At 33.0% G+C, this 20401-nt stretch overlaps 2 protein-coding genes across 3 annotated transcripts in view; one reads left to right on the top strand and one right to left on the bottom strand.

Annotated features, from left to right (window-relative positions):
* The window catches only part of LOC140444752 (probable cytochrome P450 6a14), a 190891-nt gene that overhangs the window by 16723 nt on the left and 153767 nt on the right, over positions 1–20401 (bottom strand). The window contains exon 2 of one of the 2 annotated variants that reach the window (XM_072536524.1): positions 13180–13267. The gene's annotated coding sequence lies outside the window, so the exon portion shown is untranslated. Of the gene's footprint in view, positions 1–154; positions 538–13179; positions 13268–20401 lie in introns of those variants that run through there. The other variant, XM_072536517.1, reaches the window with a different exon arrangement.
* The window catches only part of LOC140444303 (uncharacterized), a 65442-nt gene continuing 57133 nt past the window's right edge, over positions 12093–20401 (top strand). The window contains exon 1 of the mRNA XM_072536228.1: positions 12093–12250. The gene's annotated coding sequence lies outside the window, so the exon portion shown is untranslated. The remainder of the gene's footprint in view (positions 12251–20401) is intronic.

The following is a 20401-nucleotide window of genomic DNA, read 5'->3' as shown; positions in this document are numbered from 1 at the left end:
TGATTGGTTTATATACAGACTTTAATGAATATAAATATAAAGATTTTATTGGATATGAATGACATGTGTATACTCATTCAGTTTTCTTGACCAAGCAACTAGTTTGACTCTGTATATATGATAAAGTATGTTAGAAACATCATATAATACTTACATAATAAGATAAATCCGTTTCTCTGTCCTTTAACTGTTCGTCACTTTTTTGTTAGGCACAAATAAGGTACCGTTGAGTTCATGTAGGTTCTACGTAAAATTAGCAGATTCCAAGATAATTATATAGAAATGTTGTCTATTAAACGTAATGAGTTGCATTGAGAAAATTGCAGTTCAAATAATAACTACAACTACGCTTCAGCCTTACACTATTAAAGTACGATTATCACTCTCTGACAGCAAAACTGACCTTGCGGGACCACAAATCCATCCTACAATCACCCAAACCTTTAACTGACCACCTTAAGACTTTAGTCTAAGCTAAGATGTCTACGCACCACAGGGCGGTAGGATAATTAGTTCGTACTACGCAGTGGCGTAACATACGCAGTACTCGAGTTAAATAAGGTAATACGATTTTAAAAATGAAGGTAATAAACAATCAATTTAGCATGGAGATGTATATTTTTTCTATAACAACCATATATCTATCATATTTGACTGAGAATATTTCAAGGACTTAATATAAATTAAAAAATAATGTAAAAGATCAACTTTGACCCCTTCAAATACGTAAGTTACTAGGTTCAAGCAAATTGTTTCATCTAAAAATTATGGGATTATTAACGAAAAAGAAGGAAGTATGAAAAACGTCTCAATATCTTGGTTAATTTGATTTATAGTCAATAAAAATCTTCTTCTTCTTCAAGTGCCATCTCCGCAGCGGAGGTCGGCAATCATCATAGCTATTCGGACTTTTGAGACGGCTGCTCTGAAAAGTTCATTTGATGTACATCCGTACCACTCTCTCAGGTTGCGCAGCCATGACATTCTACGCCTCCCTATGCTTTTCTTTCCTTGGATCTTTCCCTGCATAATTAGTTGGAGCAAGGTGTATTTCTCTCCACGTGTAATATGTCCGAGATATTCTAATTTTCTTGTTTTTATTGAATTTAAAATTTCCATTTCTTTGTTCATCCTTCCCAGAACCTCTTTGTTTGTGACGTGTTCTGTCCATGATATTTTCAGAATTCTTCTGTACACCCACAGCTCAAATGATTCCAGTTTTTTCATTGATGTCGCATTCAAGGTCCAAGATTCCATTCCATAAAATAAAGTCAAAAAAACATAGCACCTCGCCAAACTCTTCTCATTTTGTTGAAATTTGTTCTAGCCTTTTCTATTCTTATTTTTATCTCCTGATTGTAACCATTTGTGGAGTTAATCATTGTTCCCAGGTATGCATATTTGTCCACTTGTTCGACGTTGGTTTCGTTTATTAGAAAAATAAACTTCAGAATCAATAAAAATACTTTAAGCAAACAACGTAGTGAAATAAATTTGTAATTGATGGATTCGACCGTTAATTGATGGAAATTCATTTTATGTAACAATAAAACACTGAAAACTTTGTTTTCAAACTTCCACAAAATTTATTTTAAATTCTTATCACTACAGCTGTTTCGGCTGATTGCCTTTCTCAAGTGATCTGTTTTTGGTATGGGTTTACACTTTATAGTCTCTAATGAAATAGGTTGAGGAGGGGAGAACTGTTTGTCTCAAGCTGGTCATTCAGAATTATATCTGTGTTTTTTAATTTGTTGATTTCCATAGATTCTAACAAAGATAGCTTAAGGCCTTTATTTTGAATGTGGAGAATTTTAAATTCGTCATTAAAAGAATGATTATGATCTAGAAGGTGAAGTGCGTATGTAGAATCTGTTTTTCTATTATTGAAAGCCCTTTTATGTTCTGCTATTCGTTTATTAAAATTTCTACCTGTTTGACCAATGTAAGTTTTTGGGCAGTCGCCACATTTAAGTTTGTACACACCACTGTGTAAGTGTTTTTTATGTTGGCTCTTGTTGTTTTTAATATATTTGCCTAGGTTGTTATTTGTTCTGAAAGCTGGTGTTATTCCTTTCTTTTTTATGTGTTTGGCTATTTTTGTTGATATTTTGCCTGTATATGTAATCGAGCAGAAGGTACTGGGTTTTTTCTCTGGTGGTGGAAATACTAAGTTCAGGGCGTTCTTGTGTAGTTTTTGATTTAATGTTTTATTAATTGTTTGTTCGTTGTATCCATAGCGGACGTTTCCTCACTGTAGGTCTAATTGCTGCTTTATAGATTCTTGTGTTTGTGTCGTGTCTTAGGTGTTTGTTCTTCCAGATTGTGTCATTAAGAGATCCCGCCACTTTACTTATTTTTAAGCTTTGTTATCGTACTTCTTCTTCAAACTAAAACCTTAAACCTTGCTTCCTCCTTTATTATATTCCCATCAATTTTGATTTTATATCGTAGTGGGTACTTAGATGTTGTCATACATTTGGTTTTTTCTGCTGATATTATCATATTGTATTTCTTGGCTGTTGTATTGAAGATGTCTCGTCTTCTGTCTCGGCGATTATTGCGGCGTCCCCTGCATAACATAATATTTTTAATTTCTTTGTTCCCCATTCTGTAGCCACAACCTTTACGTACTGCTTGTATTATTTCGTCCTTTATTATATTAAAGAGAAGTGGGCTTAAAGAGACCCTGTCTGACCCCGCTTTGTACTGGTATGCACTGTGTTAGTTTTCCATTTATCTTTGCCTGTATTCGATTATGGAAGTAGATGTTCTCGATGGTTGGTATAATATTGATTGGTATGTTTCTTTTATACAGTAGGTGTAAGACGTCTTCGACTTGGATGCGATCAAAAGCCTTTGTCAGGTCGATAAAACAAAGATAGGCTGGTTTATTATACTCGATTCAGAGTTCAGTAGATTTACACCTCTATAATTGTTGGGGTCTTTTTTATTTCCTTTCTTGAACATTGGTATCATTATGCTGTCTGTATGTTGTATCCATGCGTCTGGTCTCAATATGGTACAGTTATCTGCCTTTTAGCTTCCCTTTATAAAAAATACCGTTATGTTAATGAGTTTACGACGAAAATGAAAATAAGTCGGTTCTTGTTACGAGCGAATTCTTTAAGTGTGGATTATTCTATTCTGGGGGATAGTTTGTCCAAATTGAAAAATAGAGAATCACTTTTCGCTGGGTAGTCTAAGAGATAAGACGGACTTTTTGGTTTGATCGTCTAAGAGTTTGGACGTATTTCTTTCTCTGGGAATTTATCTATAACTGTATTTGTACACTTCTATTGTATCTTAAGTAGTTTAAACTAACACCCGAGTAGATCAAATATACATTATAAATTAACTTTAGTGTTTGATACTAAAGTTGAGTTTAAATTCAGTGCGATTTAAGAGGCAACATAATCTAGAGTTACTGTAAGTGGTCATACTATTAATATTACCTCCAAATATCTCCAAAGTAGAGTAATCTATGAGCTATCTTCAACATCATTTTCGGGATCGGTGGGGAAAGCTAACTACCGATACAATCAATTCCTCTAAGGAACATTGATTTTATCAATTACACTTTTTCGAACTTTCATTAACTTTCATATATTTTCATTAACAAACATTCATTATATAAATAAAAACTGTGCGAGTAGCTTTTTGTGAACCGATTACGGTTTGGTCCTTATTTTAATTATTGGTAGAACGGATTTTTATGTCTCTGTACTTCTACAACTTTATTGTAAATTAATTTAGTATTATTTTGTACTTGCTATAAATTATTACTTTTAAAGCCATTAAGGAGAGATATTAAGGAGAGATACATTAAGGAGAGATATTTATATGATCTACTCTTTTGAAATTTTTCTAAAACATCAAGTTCTCATTAATTTTATATTTTATTTATATGTTTATATGTTTATGTCTGTGATATTGAAAGATTTCGCATTTGTTTATATGTTACGGTAAATTTATTTGTATTTCTTTTAGGAATTCACCCGTCTGGTGATTCAGTTATTGAATATATTTTGTTTTGTTTACCTACTGAACATTATTTATCTACTCCTAATAAGTTTCTTGATAAGAGAGTATCTCTGAATATTTGCTAATAAAAATATTTAACTATTACGATATCTTCGATCAGTAGGTGGACGAATTCCACCGAACATACTATTTATTATTTGTTTGTGTATTATGTTGACCACATTTATTTAATAATCAACTGTTAATATATTTTCTTGTATTGGCTCTCAGAACTTTATTATCTCTTCCTATCTCTTTTCGTTTCTAAAGTTTCTTAATTTTCCCCTTGTAGTCACAAAAGGCGCCATTTGTCTTATCTTCTCTTATCTTTGGTAATTTTAGCTATCTATCTTGTTATCTATTTCTCTGTCTTTTCTAAACTATCTTATCTTTACTATTTCTTCTGTTGACCCCCAACCCGCTCTCCACCAACCATCTAGCTGTCGTTCGCAGTGTCTCCATGGGTGACCTTTCTAGCACCATCCAAAAAATGTTTCCGATGTTACAATATATAAATTTTTATTTGACTTATTACATATTATGAATTATTTACATATGATGGAGTTAGATTCACAAAACTTATAAATACGAAACATCAAGACGCCGTACTGGAATTTGACGCTCTATCTACTAATGTATTTATTTTTTGAATTATGTAATATATTTATATATTAACAAATATTATACTTATTTCAATGTCATAAGTCATGAGATAATAATTAAATACATTATTTGTACAAAATTAACCACGTTTTAAATATAGTGCGTTTTATTAGGAACAAGCACTGATGCGTCGTTTAAATCAAGTACTAATATTATTCGTCCACGGCAGTTTTACATAAACATATTTTTTTGTTTAAGCATTGTCTTATCAAAGCAGTCCAAAGTCTGTATAATGGAACGACTGCAAAAATTAAAACTGGATCAAGGATATCTGAAGGATTTAAGGTCATGAAAGGACTAAAGCAGGGTTGCTGTATTTCGCCTACCCTTTTCAAAATGTATCTGGAACAAGCACTCAAGCTGTGGAAAAGAAAATGTAATGGCATGGGAATTCCTCTCAATGACGAGACTACACTGTACACCTTATGTTTCGCTGATGACCAAATACTGATTGCTCAGGATCATGACGACTTGAGTTACATGACTCGGAAGCTAATAGAAGAATATAACAAATGGGCTCTCGAAGTCAACATTAAGAAAACTGAAGCCATGTGTATTGGAGGGACAAAACAGTCCATTATATTAGACGATGGGGTAGAAATTAGAAACTGTGATGAATACAAGTACCTGGGTATGAAGATAACTCAAGATGGAACACTCGATGCTGCTATAAAAGACAGAAACATACAGTGTAGAAAAGCCATATCCATGATGAACGGAATTCTGTGGGACCAAACAATATCTATGGCGAACAAACAACTCATATACAACACCATACTTAAAAGTGTAATCACATATGGCAGCGAAGTTTGGCAAATGAAACAAAGAACAGAGAAACTGTTACTAGCAACAGAAATGGACTTCTGGAGAAGAGCAGCAGGAAAATCAAGAAGAGATCGGATACCAAATGAGAGAATACGTGAAATGATGGGAGTCAAGCATACAATAGTTGATGACATAAAAACAAAACAGTTAATATGGTACGGCCATGTACAGAGAATGCCAGATGACAGGATTCCAAAACAGATTTTGACGTGGACACCACAAGGGAGTAGGAAAAGAGGAAGGCCGAGAAAAAGCTGGAGAGAGGGAATTGAAAACGAACTAGAGGAAAGAGAAATCCCTCCAGGCCTATGGCTGAATAGAGAAGAATGGCGGTTAGGAGTCGGAAGGCGTCGGAGAACGCTGTAAACCGATAGTAGTAGTAGTATTTTTTTATTCACTATTCATCTAAAGGTGGCTACAGACACAACTGCAAGCTTGTCCAGCATGCTTATTCAATATTTTTGTATAAGTATGCACAATTTGCCTTTGGCACCACAAGTACAAGCATGTTTGATAAAAACAGCGGTAGTTTAATAAAATATGTAGAGCCAGGATGATACGCTCCCTTTGGCCGCTTTTGTTCTTGTGAAAAAAAGAAAATCCCGAATAAAAAAAGCGTGCGGTGTGGTGTAAACAATGGTTGATGAAAAGGAAAACCTATTCTCACATTAGCTTGCTAGACTTAGTCTAGACTTAGACTTAGACCTAGACACTAGAAAATGTGGGCTCTTAACGTTCATCTGCACCTATTCCAGAGTGTTCCGCATCTTCAAATTTTTGAAGTTATACTTCTATAGGCGCGTTCGACGTTGGAAACTTGTACGGGAGTGAATCGGCAAAATCATTACATATGTAAGATATAGGTAAGAGAGAGATAGAAGATATATTTTCTCTCTTTCTCTCTCGGGAATAGAAATGTTCCTTTTGTAAATATATTTAATATTTCTTAATATTATTATTATTTTTTTATTAATATTATTATTATGCGTAAGTAATGTATATTGTCATTTTTAAATACTTATGAATATTGCATTTTAATTTGTATATTAATAACAAAATAAACAATGAATTTTACTGCAGAGTAAGTGTAAAAAAATTTTTTTGCATTCAACTCCTATCATACACATATGAAAATAAAAATATACATTTTCATCAAAATATTGATTTAATCCTTCATTTATTCCTATTATAGGTCAAACGATGCACCATATACCTATATACCTAATTATGTTTCTCTTTCTGCTCTCTCTTAGCTATAGCATTACATAGATAGATAGATAGATAGAACGTTTATTGACCACTTTACATAAAGTTTGAAGTCCGTATAAAAAATACAATAAAAGATATAATAATGTAAACTTAAAATTAACTTAACTATATTGGCTAAAGTAATATACATATGTAAGTATTAGCAGAAGAATTAAAATTAAAAATTTAAGATAAAAAAATCTCTAACCAAAAAAAAACAAACCTAAACTGTCACATAAAAAATCTTTGAAATATGGAAGTAACAAAAATGTGCAAATAATTAAGAATATTCCCGAATCGATGACTAAATAAACTAATACATAAAACTTAGTACATTTTAATAGCAATAATACAATGTGATATGTAGATAGTAAATCGACAGTATTCTGACCAAACTGGGTACACGTTATAAAGGTGTATTGAGGTATTCTGTCTTTGAGTAAAAACAATATGTTAAAAAATGCTTTCTGATCCTATTTTTAAACAGTGGTGGAGACAGAATTTTTATTTCGTTAGGCAGATAGTTATACAAGTGAATATCAATTGAATTCTTTGTGCTCTTTGATAGTCTGAATCGTTGTGACCTAATTAAATCCCTCGATCTTGTTAGATGATCATGTAATTGGGAGTTTATAGTAAACTTATTTTTATTATCGTGAATTTCCAACAGTGTTGCATACATATAAAGCGAAGGTAGAGGCATAATACCCATGTTCAAAAATAATGGTTATATATGGAATGATCTGCACAATCATATGTAATGATTGTGCAGATTAACTCCCATATAAATTTGTAACGGCGAACGCGTTACAAATAGAAGTATACTGTAGAAGTATAACTTCTACCGGCAGTGCCACACTCGTTTTTTTTTCTTTTTTCTTCTATAATTAGTCCGTAAGGAGTTTATTTTTTAATAACTGTATCCTTGTCGGCATTAGCGTCAATTAACCTAGATTTTTTTTAAATAATCTTTTGTACGCTGCATCCCTCTTTGCTTTGTTATGATAATCTTTAGATTAACCGTGACAAAGACATGGCTGATTTTGTAATTCTTGAATAAACTCTTCCAATAATTCACGGTTAACCTTTTTGAGATCACTAGTCATGACGAAAATTACTCAAATGCTACCTCACAAAGCAACACAACGGACGCCAACTTGTTCAAGCTTGAAAATCTTGGATACACACGTACAGTTTTGCTTGCGGCGCAAGCACGCTTAATTCAAGCATACGTACAGTCTGTCCCAAACCCTTCTCCAAATTTAATAATTTTAATATTAGTCTTTGTTCTTTCTCGATATATTTCGGTATATTTAAAATATTTTTATGACAATAAATACAAAATTAAATTTTCACTGTAAAATGTCTGATAATACTAACCTGGAATGACAATTATCATTTTATCAGTTGACATTGTGAAAGTACTGTCACAATCAAGACAATCTGCGTCAAATTATATTTATGCGCATCGTTGATTGGATATCTATTTAGCGTATTCTAAACTCCAACCAATTATACATCCGTAAGCAGAATTAGCTTTACGATAAATAATTTTCTAAGTTCTATGTATAATAATCACAGATACACGTTTTTTTCTGTCACTTCTAGCTTAATGTGTTAGAGAGAATTCGATCAACTATGACGTACTGAAAGAAGGGTTTGGGACGAACTATAATTAATATCCTTTCAATCCTTAAGCCGCTTGTACAATCACAAAGCTTGCACCACATTTCCATACAGACACTTAAGAGTACTTGTACAAAAAGATTGAACAAGCATGCTGGACAAGCTTGCATGTGTGTCTGTAACCGCCTTAAGAGACGTATCCCATTATAAAGTTCCTATAGAGCGTTTCACGTTAAGAAAATAACATTGCGGAGATAGGGCCATGTATTTCTTATGGACGATAGAAGCGCAGCGATGCCACGATGAACACAAGCGCGAGTCAGGGTTGTATAATTCGTATTTTCGTTTTCACAGACATGAATTAAATTAATGTTTTTTACCGTAGTTGACCAAAAGTGCCCATTCGAAACAAGAGATGAAAAGTAGGGAAAATGATTTTAATTAAATAAATAGTATTTACAAAAGATAATTTTATTTTATCTTATTTTAATTATAGTAACGACAGTTTATTTGTTTTTCGGTAAGAATATCATATACCATGAATCATAGAAATCAGTAGAAAATATTGCTTACAATAAATCATGCACTTTGCCGGCTATTAAAGATTTAAAAGCAAATAAACGGACCGCTTGGAATGGATATATCTAATTACTAATTGCAACTTAAAATAATACGGTGTACGTATGTCAGCGATTTTATGTCGTTCTCTGAGACTAAAATGATAATAAGGCTCTGTGGTTCTTCAGTTGTTATTTTGACTTTACAGTTAAATGTTAATTGAAAATGGAAATTCGAAAAATACATCGACAATCTAGTAAACCGCATGCCTGAGAGTTTTGGCAACACTGATCTCCATAAGCCTAATGTTATTTTCTTAACGTGGAACGCTGTATAGGTGCTTTATAGCAAGGTATACGCGTAACAATTCATTGGTTGACAAGGTAGTCCTGTCCCCACAGTCCTGCACTTTGGTTAAATAAGCAGTCTGTTCCCAAATCGTGCTAGACCTGATGCTGATAGAAAAAGTATATGTCCAGTATCAATAATTATATTTCTGTAACTGTTTTCTAGTGTCATGTTTCACACAAGATATTTTTATTACACATTTTTAATATCTGGGTGGAAACTCTAAACATTAACCCATGAACGACTGGAGTTGCCATATGGCAACACTGGTATTGACGTACGAATCTTATTATTTTGAGGTTATGTTAGTTTGTTTTGTTTCCAAGAACGTGCCGGTCTGCAGAAAATAAGTGATTTGAAGATATACACCTAACAAAAACTTAATTCGTTGGTGTTTGTGAGATTTTATAGTCACCGTTTTTGATAGTTGTAAAAATTGATATAAGATTTGTGTAAGTAGCTCAATTTGTCAATTACTTCTGAATAACTATTACATCTAAGTGGCTAAAGTAACAATTATTGCTCTAATATAAAGGTCATTTTCCCTCTGTGAATATTTGACAACCCTTGAAAAAAGCGATCTTTTACAATATTTTGTTTTTATTCATCGCGTTGCCATATGGCAACGCTAGTATCTACAGGCATCTTGTTTTTCAGGCGGGGTTTCTCTCTACAAGAAGCTTTGAACATGGTTTACGAAGATGACGTCAACGTTAGAAATATTTATGTTGAGCCCCCAAATATTGGAGACCTCACTGATGAAGATTCTGGCGAGGAGGATGGGGGAGGATTCATCGACAATCTGTCTAGAAAACAGCTGGAAGCAAATGTTGAGGTGCAAATGTATGGCGAAGAAGCAGACAAGGAGGATGACGACATCGAAGAAGATGCAGTTCAAGCGATGGATATTTCCCAGGAAAGCAGCGGAAGTTTCATCCCACAAACTACCTCTCAAGTGAAGAAAATTGAATACGAGTCCCTAAATTGGATAACGAGTGATTTGGTCGACAATGCCGCTAGTTTCCCAGAATATAGCTACGAACCATTCAATACGTTGACACCTGTCGAGATGTTCGAATTATTTTTCGACGAGGATATAATTAGTTACATTCTCAACCAATGCACGAGTTATGCACTACAGAAGAACTTTCCCCGACCCCAAAATTTCCGCAGGAGAAATGAGGTGTTTCTTTGCCATTTTGATTCTATCGGGGTATAATTGGCTTCCGGGAAAAAATTTTACTGGGATACGAAAGGCGATATGGGTAATGCAATGGTCATGAACGCTATGCGAAGAGATCGGTTCCTTACAATTTGGCGTTTTTTCCACCTTGCAAATAATGAAGCCATCGATGAAAGGGACAAATATTACAAGATCAGACCCTTAGCTGACTATTTACAGAAAAAATATAAAGAATATTACGTCCCTGAAGGCGAATTAAATTACGACGAATCTATGGTGAAATACTTTGGACGCCACTCATGTAAACAGTTCATAATAGGAAAGCCGATTCGTTTCGGATACAAAGTTTGGTGCCTCAACACTAAAAGTGGGTATCTTGTAAGCTTCAACATGTACCAAGGAACCGATCCCAAAGCAAATAATCATTATTATAAAGTTTTTGGAACATGTGCGACAATTCTGCGACATTCTGCGAATTCTGCGACAATTTATTTACGAGCCTCCACCTTTTGAAACATGTAAAGGATCGTGGGTATAGCCTTACCGGAACAATACGGGAAAATCGCATTCCCAAAAACTACCCTATAGAATCGAAAGCTAATATGCAGAAACGCAAAAGGGGTGATGTAGAGTCGATTCTATAAAGAGAAACTGGTATTATAGTTGTAAGATGGTTGGATAACAGCGTCGTAAGTGTAGCGTCAACATGTTATGGGGTGGAACCACAATCGCTCGTGAAAAGATATTCACAAGCTGAAAAGAAAATCATCCAGGTTCAAAGTCCATGCCTGATTGGTAAATATAATAATGCAATGGGGGGCACCGACCTAATGGACGAAAATATAAACCGCTTTAGAATAGGAATGAGGGCAAAAAAAATGGTACTGGAGCTTGATTACCTGGATGCTAGATGCGACTATACAAAATGCGTGGGTGCTACATAAAAAATCCGGCAACAAGTTGACACAGTTAGAGTTTAGGCGTGAAATTGTGCAAGCCTATCTGACCAAATACGGAGTGCCTGCAAAACAAGGTGGCCGACCGTCTAGTTCACTCTCAAGTCGTTCGTTTCATAGAGTATCTGATGATATTAGATACGATGGAGTTGGGCATTTACTGGAACCAGTACCAAATAAAACGAAAATTAGGTGTGCAGGTGAAGAATGCAGGTCGATCATGAGAACAAGATGCGCCAAATGTGAAGTAGGTTTGTGCACAAAGTGTAATGTTAAATTTCATACACAGCTATAGAAAGTTTTTTGCCGATTATCTCTCAATTTCATAGAATAGAATTCGGTTAATGTAGCCATAGGAACCTAGCGTTGCCATTTGGCAACAGGCAATATTTTTAGGTTTTAATATATTTAATAATTATTTTTGTCTTTTTCTAAGAAAGTTTTGTCCATTCATAAGAGTTATTTGTATTATTTATGTAAAATAAAGATTTTCGAAAACTTCGTCCTTCATGGGTTAAAGAAAAAACATAATATATTTTTATTACAATCATTCAGGTTTTTTTTTTTTCGAAAATATAAAATATTCAGAAAGATTAGAACAACTGTTTACCATATTCTATTACTATCAACTGAAGATGAAGGTCATGCATTTTGAAACATTACTACCTCGTTAAATGTTAACCGCGTTCATTCAGTGTCTTTCGTATAATCATTGTTTTTAGTCCGAATCGTACAGTTGGTAAATATTTATACATAAATTCGTGTATTATTTACTGTGATATTTGTTAGTTAAGTTATATATAAGATAAGAATTTCCTTGGTAAGTTAATTTTTTATTAATTTGCAATTTTTCCCAATTTGGTGTTGAGATAAATAATTAAAATTAAAAACAAACATTAATAAAGTTCACGTTAAAAGATCAGTAAATGTTGTTATATAATGTGTTTTGGAAATACTATCAACAATAGATTAGATAAAATACAAGTGTTATATTTGTTTCTATATTTATACGAGCTTTAAATTTGGAAAACTATAGCTTAGAATTTAGATAGTTGAAAAATATTCTAAGAATAATAATTATTTTTGTGCCGGTATGAAGAGTGTGAGTCTGAGCTCTCTAGTATACCGTGCACGACAAAATGGATGAGGACATTTCCAAAACGGCTCTTCTCAATGAGTAATATGGAATATTCTATGGATACATAGGACAGAAGAACTGAAAAGGTATAACTGAATAAACTTGTTTTTTAATATCTATTTACACAATGGACGCGATTGTAAATCGCTTAATGCTTTTAATTGATTTGATTCAAATCAACAACTTTCCACGTATGGGCTAGTATTTTTGACGAATCGGTGTTTTTGTCCTAATAATCTGTTGGAGAAATATAACTGCATTACTGTAAAGCGCTAATGACTAATGACCCTGCCTTGACTATGTTAAACAGCATAATATTGAATATTTATTGTTCCAATGCGACGGTGCTCTAATCCGTTTTATGCTTTGATTAGTTGTTAGTCAAGAGCACTGAATGGTCTCTGCAACCAACGGATTTTTATTTAATTAATTTTTATTTGTATGTAAACCTTAAAATAAAATATATAGACAACAAATAGTGTACTTGAAAGATTTGGGCAAAGAATAGTCGGTGAGTGATGTCCACTTAATGTAATAAACTTTCTTGTATCTATTTATTACACATATTTAAAAAAATTTGGAAATAAATAAATACTTACAAAATAACTTACTTGTAAAATATGGAGAACATTTAGGTAATGTATTCTTGTAGAATACATTATACTATACTTGTAGAACATGTAGGTAATGTATTCTTACCTGAAATAAAAAAACTGTATTAAAACCCGGATCACAAATATAATCCATGAAATTTTTAAAAGGAATTAAAGTTAAAATAAAAAAACACAATCTTTCACCATTTATGTTGAGTATTTAAGGCTTATCCTCGAAAATCCTAACGGTAAAATTCAGTGAGATATCTATTTTAAAAATATCTTTCTTTACGAAAGCAAAATCTATTCACGAAGAATATTCTAAACGTCATCTCTTGTACTAGATTTTATATTTATACCTACTTAAAACCCCCTGTGGTGAAAAGTCTTGGGTCTATACAATAAAGCGATCGGGCGGTCTTCTACTCAGTGCGGTTATGGGGTAATTAGAATAATACGAGTATACCAGAGTAATATTATTTATTGAATAATTAATTCACAACTTAGCAAGGGTACATACAGGTAACAAATAATCGTCCTGTAAATGATTCATAACAATCAAATCGAAGACAAACTTTTATAAAATTTTATTACAAAATAATGTATAACAAGATATTTTAAGGTCACAGTACCTATTGGTTTTTTTGTCTTATATTTTCTTTTGTTTATTTTTGTTACTTTTTTTTTACTGACAAATTGGATTTTAACGTAGATTACAGTTTGATGATAAATATTCTGAAATGGAAAATGTTGAGATGTGGCGAATAAAAACATTCATGAAATTAAAATGAAAGGATTTACGTCTATTAGTGGTGCGATTTATAAAATTAGTACTTAAAGCCCAAATCGCGGGAGGAATATGTACATCAGTTTTTAAATATTTATTATTTATTAAATAATTTCTAAATTGAACCACTTTCACTTCACAGGAGTTTAAAAAATTAGAAGGAGGTAGTCCGGGCCCAGTTGAACGGTCAAGCTTATTCTAGTGGAAGCAATAAGGAGGATTATTTTTTGGCTCAGCTGACATGCTCTCTCTAGCACTACAATCCAAGAAACTGTGGTAAAAAGCATGCTTTTATTTACACGGTTGTGAAACGAGACCATTAACAGAGACATCGAAGAAAGATATGTCGCCGAAATGGATGCAATAAAGTATGAGAATAGAAGGTACAGTCATGGATGGCATACAACGAAAGCAGCTCAAATGGTACGGACATGTAAAATGAATGAAAGACAGTAGACTCCCGAAACAAGTACCTGCATGAACAACTACAGGAATCCAGAAGAGAGGACTACCGTAGAAAACACGGATGGAAGGAATAAAAAACTCAATGAGCTCGAAAGAACTTAAAGAAGAATGAAAGAACCGAATTGAATGAAAAATGGACATCGGAAGACGTTTTATACGGATTATATTATATTATAGGTACATTATTATTATATCATATTATATATATATATATTTATATAATATATTATATACACGATATTGAAGGAGGTTACAACATTGACAATCAACAAAATCTACATTGTCAACTACACAGTGAAGACCCAACAATAATAGAAGTGTCAAATGCCGTCCTAAAACTCAAAGACAATAAAGCCACAGGAATCGATTAAATCTGTTGGAAAATGTATGAAAAGTGGTGATTAACTTTTTGCAGTAATCCATAAACTAATAGTACTTATATGGCAAAATGGATTGGTACCAGAAAAGTGGCTAAATGAAATAATATGGTCAACTTAATTGTAAGAACTATAGAGACATTACTCTGTTAGCATCTGCGTATAAAATCTTCGGCAATGTATTGTTTGAAAGTCTTAAACATTTTACAAAGAATATTGTTGGTCAATATCAATGTGGATTTACTGCTGCAAAATCAACTATACATCAAATTCAAGATCATGGGCAGATTCTATGTTATATTCACTAGAATATAACATAGATACACACTATCTCTTCGTCGACTTCAAAGGAGCCCACGACAGTGTTAAAAGAACTGCATTATATAATGCAATGATAGACTTTGTTTGTGATCACACCGAAGTTGGTTAAGTTGACCCAACTAACAATGCAAAACGTAAGCTCGTGCATTAAAATTGAAGGAGAAAACTCTACATGCTTTGACGTTAATGATGGTCAAATACAGGGGAGGCTCCGGCGTGTCTCCTCTTTAATGTTGCCTTGGAAAAGGCAACCAGAAAATTAAATATTAGAATGAATGTTACTATTTTTAATAGAACCATGAGAAACATGGTGTCTTATGAGATTTATGAGGAGCATTTATGAAACTTGGATGTATACTGAGTAATTATTTCAAAAATTTACAACTAAGGATTTAATTTGTTATATGTAAATATACTGTATTACTATATGGATGTGAAACATGGATCATGAAGGATAATATGATGGACAATTTAGGATGTGACTCAGGTATATGATAAAGTATGACAAAGACGCCATAACCATAAACTAAGACTATATTTACCAAAACGATACTCTCAAATACTTGGAAAGATATTTCAGAATTAAACAGGAAGATACATACACGGAACTGAAAGAAATTACAGCAGGGCTGCCACAAAGAAGTGTCTTTACCTTTTGTATACGTGTTATATTATTGTTCTAGAAAATAATACAATTGCAACATTTACCGATGATACTGCTATCATAGCAATATGCAAAACCAGCGAGGAAGCGACAGAAAAATTACACAGATGTTAATCAAATATATACTCCAGGGAAATAAGCAAAAAATAGACCATGTTCGTGACACTCAATAATCCAGGTCGCTGACAACTTTTTTAGTTATTGTAGACCTTATTGGAAGAAAACCTACTTGTTTCCTGCCTTGAATTTGGAGCCGTTTTTTAATTATTAACAATTTAATGCAAAAAACGCGATTTTTTCTATGATTATTAATGATACTAGGTATTAAAAAAAATAGATTTTTGGAAGAAAATTATTTTTTCACGAATTGTTTAAACAAACTAGACCATTTATTAATTAATTAATATATAAACAAATTACATATTTGTAATGTACGTAGAAATTACATACAAATTAAAAAAAGAGTGATCAAAATCCATTGAGTAAATCCGGAGATATAGAAAATTTTATTAGTTTAAAATTGTTTATTCGGTATTTAAACGCCATGGATTTGTGGGTTCTTCCTAGTCACTATTTGAACTACATTTTTGAAAATTCGTAGAGGGTCCTGTAAAGGTACAATGTTTGTGCAAATTTTTTAACAAAAAATACAAATCCCATTCTTTAACATGGCATCAATAAGGTTCCTTAATTATTATAATCAAATTAGCTGTGAATTAACAAAAAAACATGGCTAACTTTGGCCCAAATTAACCTAGGCCAAATTTTTTTATTTGAAAATTCGGTTGAAAATACTAGCTTTTCGAATGTAAAAAAAGATTTTTTCTAGGGACAATGTTTTTAAAGTTATTCTAAATGTTTATAAACTACATAATTTCAAAAATTTGACATCAGGATTTTTGACTATAATAAATTATTCTTTTATTTTTTTTTAAATGCTAATTGATAGTATAAGTCTTTTGCTTTCATTTGTCACCCACAGAATTACCCTATCTTTATTATTTTCTATCTCTGTTGTTATTGTAAAAAAAAGGTCTCTGAGATAAACAAATACAATAACTTTTAAACTAATTAATATATCGGTCCCAAATTTTGAGGGTTTATTCAGTACCCCAATACCCAACTTTGGGTGGAACTCTAAAGTTTAAAGTTTAAGTTTACTAAAAGTTTTTAACAAATATCAATTTTCACTTATTTTGCAGTTTGCGAAGCAACAAATTGACTTTTCAACTTTCAAAAATCGGCATTTTGAAGCTTTGTCAATATTCTAAAAAATAAAATTTTATAATTTTATGTCAATTATTTAGCTTTCTAATGGAGTGCAAAAAATAGAAAAAATCGCGTTTTTTGGATTAAATTGTTAATCATTAAAAAACGGCTCCGAACTTTAGGCAGGAAACAGATAGGTTTTCTTCTTATAGGTCTACAATAACTAAAAAAGTTGTCAGCTACCTGGATTATTGAGTGTCACGAGAAAATCCTTATTACCCTGGACTAATATGACTGGACAAGCAAGTGACGAAACAAACTTCATATAGTATGTAAACTTTACTAACAAAAACGTTTAAAATAAATATTCCAATAACTATAAATAATCAAATTCCATATTCAAATACTGCAAAATATTTGGGTATTGTCCAATAAATATAAATAATCAAATTCCATATTCAAATACTGCAAAAGATTTGGGTATTACTCTTTAATAAGCCCTAATAATGTTATTCAACATTATTAATGAGAGAGTGTATATTTCTTACCTACCTATCGGCGAGAATCCAGAAGCTATCGACAAAGACAGCCTGTACTGACCGAGAGAGAGTAACATTTAGCAGAACTTTGAGATTTTTTAAAAAGTTTATATCAAATAGCTGCTTTGTGTTACACTTTAAGTTAAAAATAAAAACAGATTCGGAAAGTGGGTCAAATTCTGTAGTGCCCTATTTCAAAAAAAAAAATTTTACGTTTATTTTAACCAAAAATATTTGAAAAAAAAATATTGTTTAAACAATTTATTAATTTTCAACAAAATATTGCACTAGAACTTTTTAAGACCTTTCATATAAAAAAAGAATCATTTCAATATCTGCCATAGTTTTTGCGTTATTTGATATAAACTTTTACATTGGAATTTAGCTATGCCCAGAATCGCGAGGAACGGCCTTAAGTTTACGATTCATCGCGGTGGCTGTTCCGTTTAACCCTAAGCTATTGATGGGTGTTATTGTCCTCTGTGTTTGATATTTGAACCCTAGCGGGATATCCTCTGGTATTTAAAACTTACCGGGAAGTTATTTGAAACTTAGTTGTCAATAATGTTTTAAATTTGATCCGATGATCTTTCTTGATTTTTTTACCATACCGTATAGTTAATTTATTATATTATTATTTATATATTTATTATTATTTATATGGGATTAGGCCCAAAATTGAGTGTAACGAAAACTGCTGTTTGACGTTTCGATTTCAAAAAAATAGTGAGTATTATTACAACCGAAAACTTTTAAGCGGTATATTTTTCATAGAATAGTAAAAGAATCACTGGAAAGTAGACACGACAAGTTTAATCTCCACAAGAAAGTAAAAGAGGCAGCAGGAATGTACAAACCCACGAGATCAGGACATATGACTGATGATCATGGCGACCTGGTAATAGACATTGAACAAACAAAGACAAAATGGAAGAGATACGTTGAGAAGACATTCGATGACGACAGAGATATATACCAGATAATTATGGAATACGACACAGGACCACCAATCACTCAAGACGAAGTCAAAGCAGCAATTAAAGCAACCAAAGCAGGCAAAGCACCAGATCCCGACAACTTTCATTCAGAATTTCTAAAAATCATGGGAGACGAAGGAGTAAAATGGCTGAAAACAACCTTTAATAAGGTTGACTATGACTCAGGAAAAATCCCAGAGGGCTGGTTAAAATCTACATTTATTGCTATACCTAACAAACCTAATGCAAGAAAATGCGAAGAGCATCGTATTATCAGTCTAATGAGCCACATTCTTAAGAATATTTTAAAGATAATACACAGAAGAATTTATCAGAAATGCGAGTCACGGATCTCACTAACACAGTTTGGATTCAGGGATGCCTTAGGTACAAGAGGAGCCTTGTTCGCGGTTCAGGTATTATTTCAAAGGTGCAGAGACGTCAACTGCGATATTTATGTACGCTTTATCGACTACCAGAAAGCTTTCGACAGTATCAAGCACGATAAGCTTATGGATATAGTAAAGGCAACTGATCTGGATAACAAAGACCTTCGAGTAATCAAGAACATGCTACAACCAATCAGCAACCATTCGGGTAAACGACCAACTAACAGAAGAAGTTGCAATAAAGAGAGGAGTACGACAGGGCTGCATACTCTCTCCCCTATTATTTAACGTCTATTCGGAATACGTCATAAGCCAGGTCTTAGAGCATTGCGAAGAGGGTATACTCATAAATGGTGAGCGCCTGAATAACATCAGATATGCAGACGACACCATCCTCTTTGCAGACAGTTTAGAAGGTTTACAGACACTAGTAACGCAATTGTGGAGAATCAGTCAAGAATACGGGCTTGATTTTAACATCAAGAAAACAAAGTCCATGGCCATCAGTAAGAAGCATATTCCACCTAGTCAATTACTGGTAGATCAGCAACAAACACTCCAAGTGCCCCGTTACTACTATTTAGGAACCACCATAAGCGACCAATGGGACCACTAAGTTGAGATAAAAAAAAAGAATTGAAAAAGCCAAGTCAGCATTTGTCAGAATGAGCAAGATATTTAAGAGCCACGACCTCCTCTTAAATACGAAAATCCGTTTATTGAGATGCTACGTGTTTACAGTGCTGCTCTATGTGATTTAATAATGGACATTAACCGAGGCATCCATGGGAAAACTCGATGGGTTTGAGATGTGGTGTTATAGACGGATACTGAGGATCTCTTGGGTGGACCGAATAACAAACATTGAGGTTCTACGTCAGATGGATAAAACATGTAAAATTATATCCACAGTGAAACAGCGCAAGCTAGAATATCTTGGACATATAATGCGAAACGATCATAGATATAAACTGCTGCAACTTATATTACAGGGAAAGGTCTACGGAAAGAGGGGACCAGGAAAAAGAAGAATATCTTGGCTCCAGAACTTACGAAAATGGTTTTCCTTGACAACTTCAGGACTATTTCGATCTGCGGTCAATAAAGTTAGAATTGCCATTTTAGTAGCCAACATCCGTAACGGATAGGCGCCACAAGAAGAAGATATTTTTTAAACTTGACAAATGACTTACTTTGACCTCGATATTATAGGAAAATAGTCGCCTTTAGTAGAAAATTCTGAAGGTGGTGTTTTTACCATCAGAATGATATAAAATTCAAATTATTTTATGTGTTTTTATATTATTTGTTTGTGTATTATGTGTCTACTAGAATGAGGTTCGATTCGGGATGTATAAAAATCTGGCGATTGCCAAAAAACTTACATCGGTCAAACTGGTAGAACTTGTAACAAACGTATAGCAGAACATAAAAGGGCTTTCAATAATAGACAAATAGATTCTACATACACACTTCCCCTTTTAGATCATAATCATTCTTTTAAAGACGAAT

This window comes from Diabrotica undecimpunctata, chromosome 1 (assembly GCF_040954645.1).
Source record: "Diabrotica undecimpunctata isolate CICGRU chromosome 1, icDiaUnde3, whole genome shotgun sequence".
NCBI lineage: Eukaryota > Metazoa > Arthropoda > Insecta > Coleoptera > Chrysomelidae > Diabrotica > Diabrotica undecimpunctata.
This window is presented reverse-complemented; position numbering and strand designations above follow the sequence as displayed.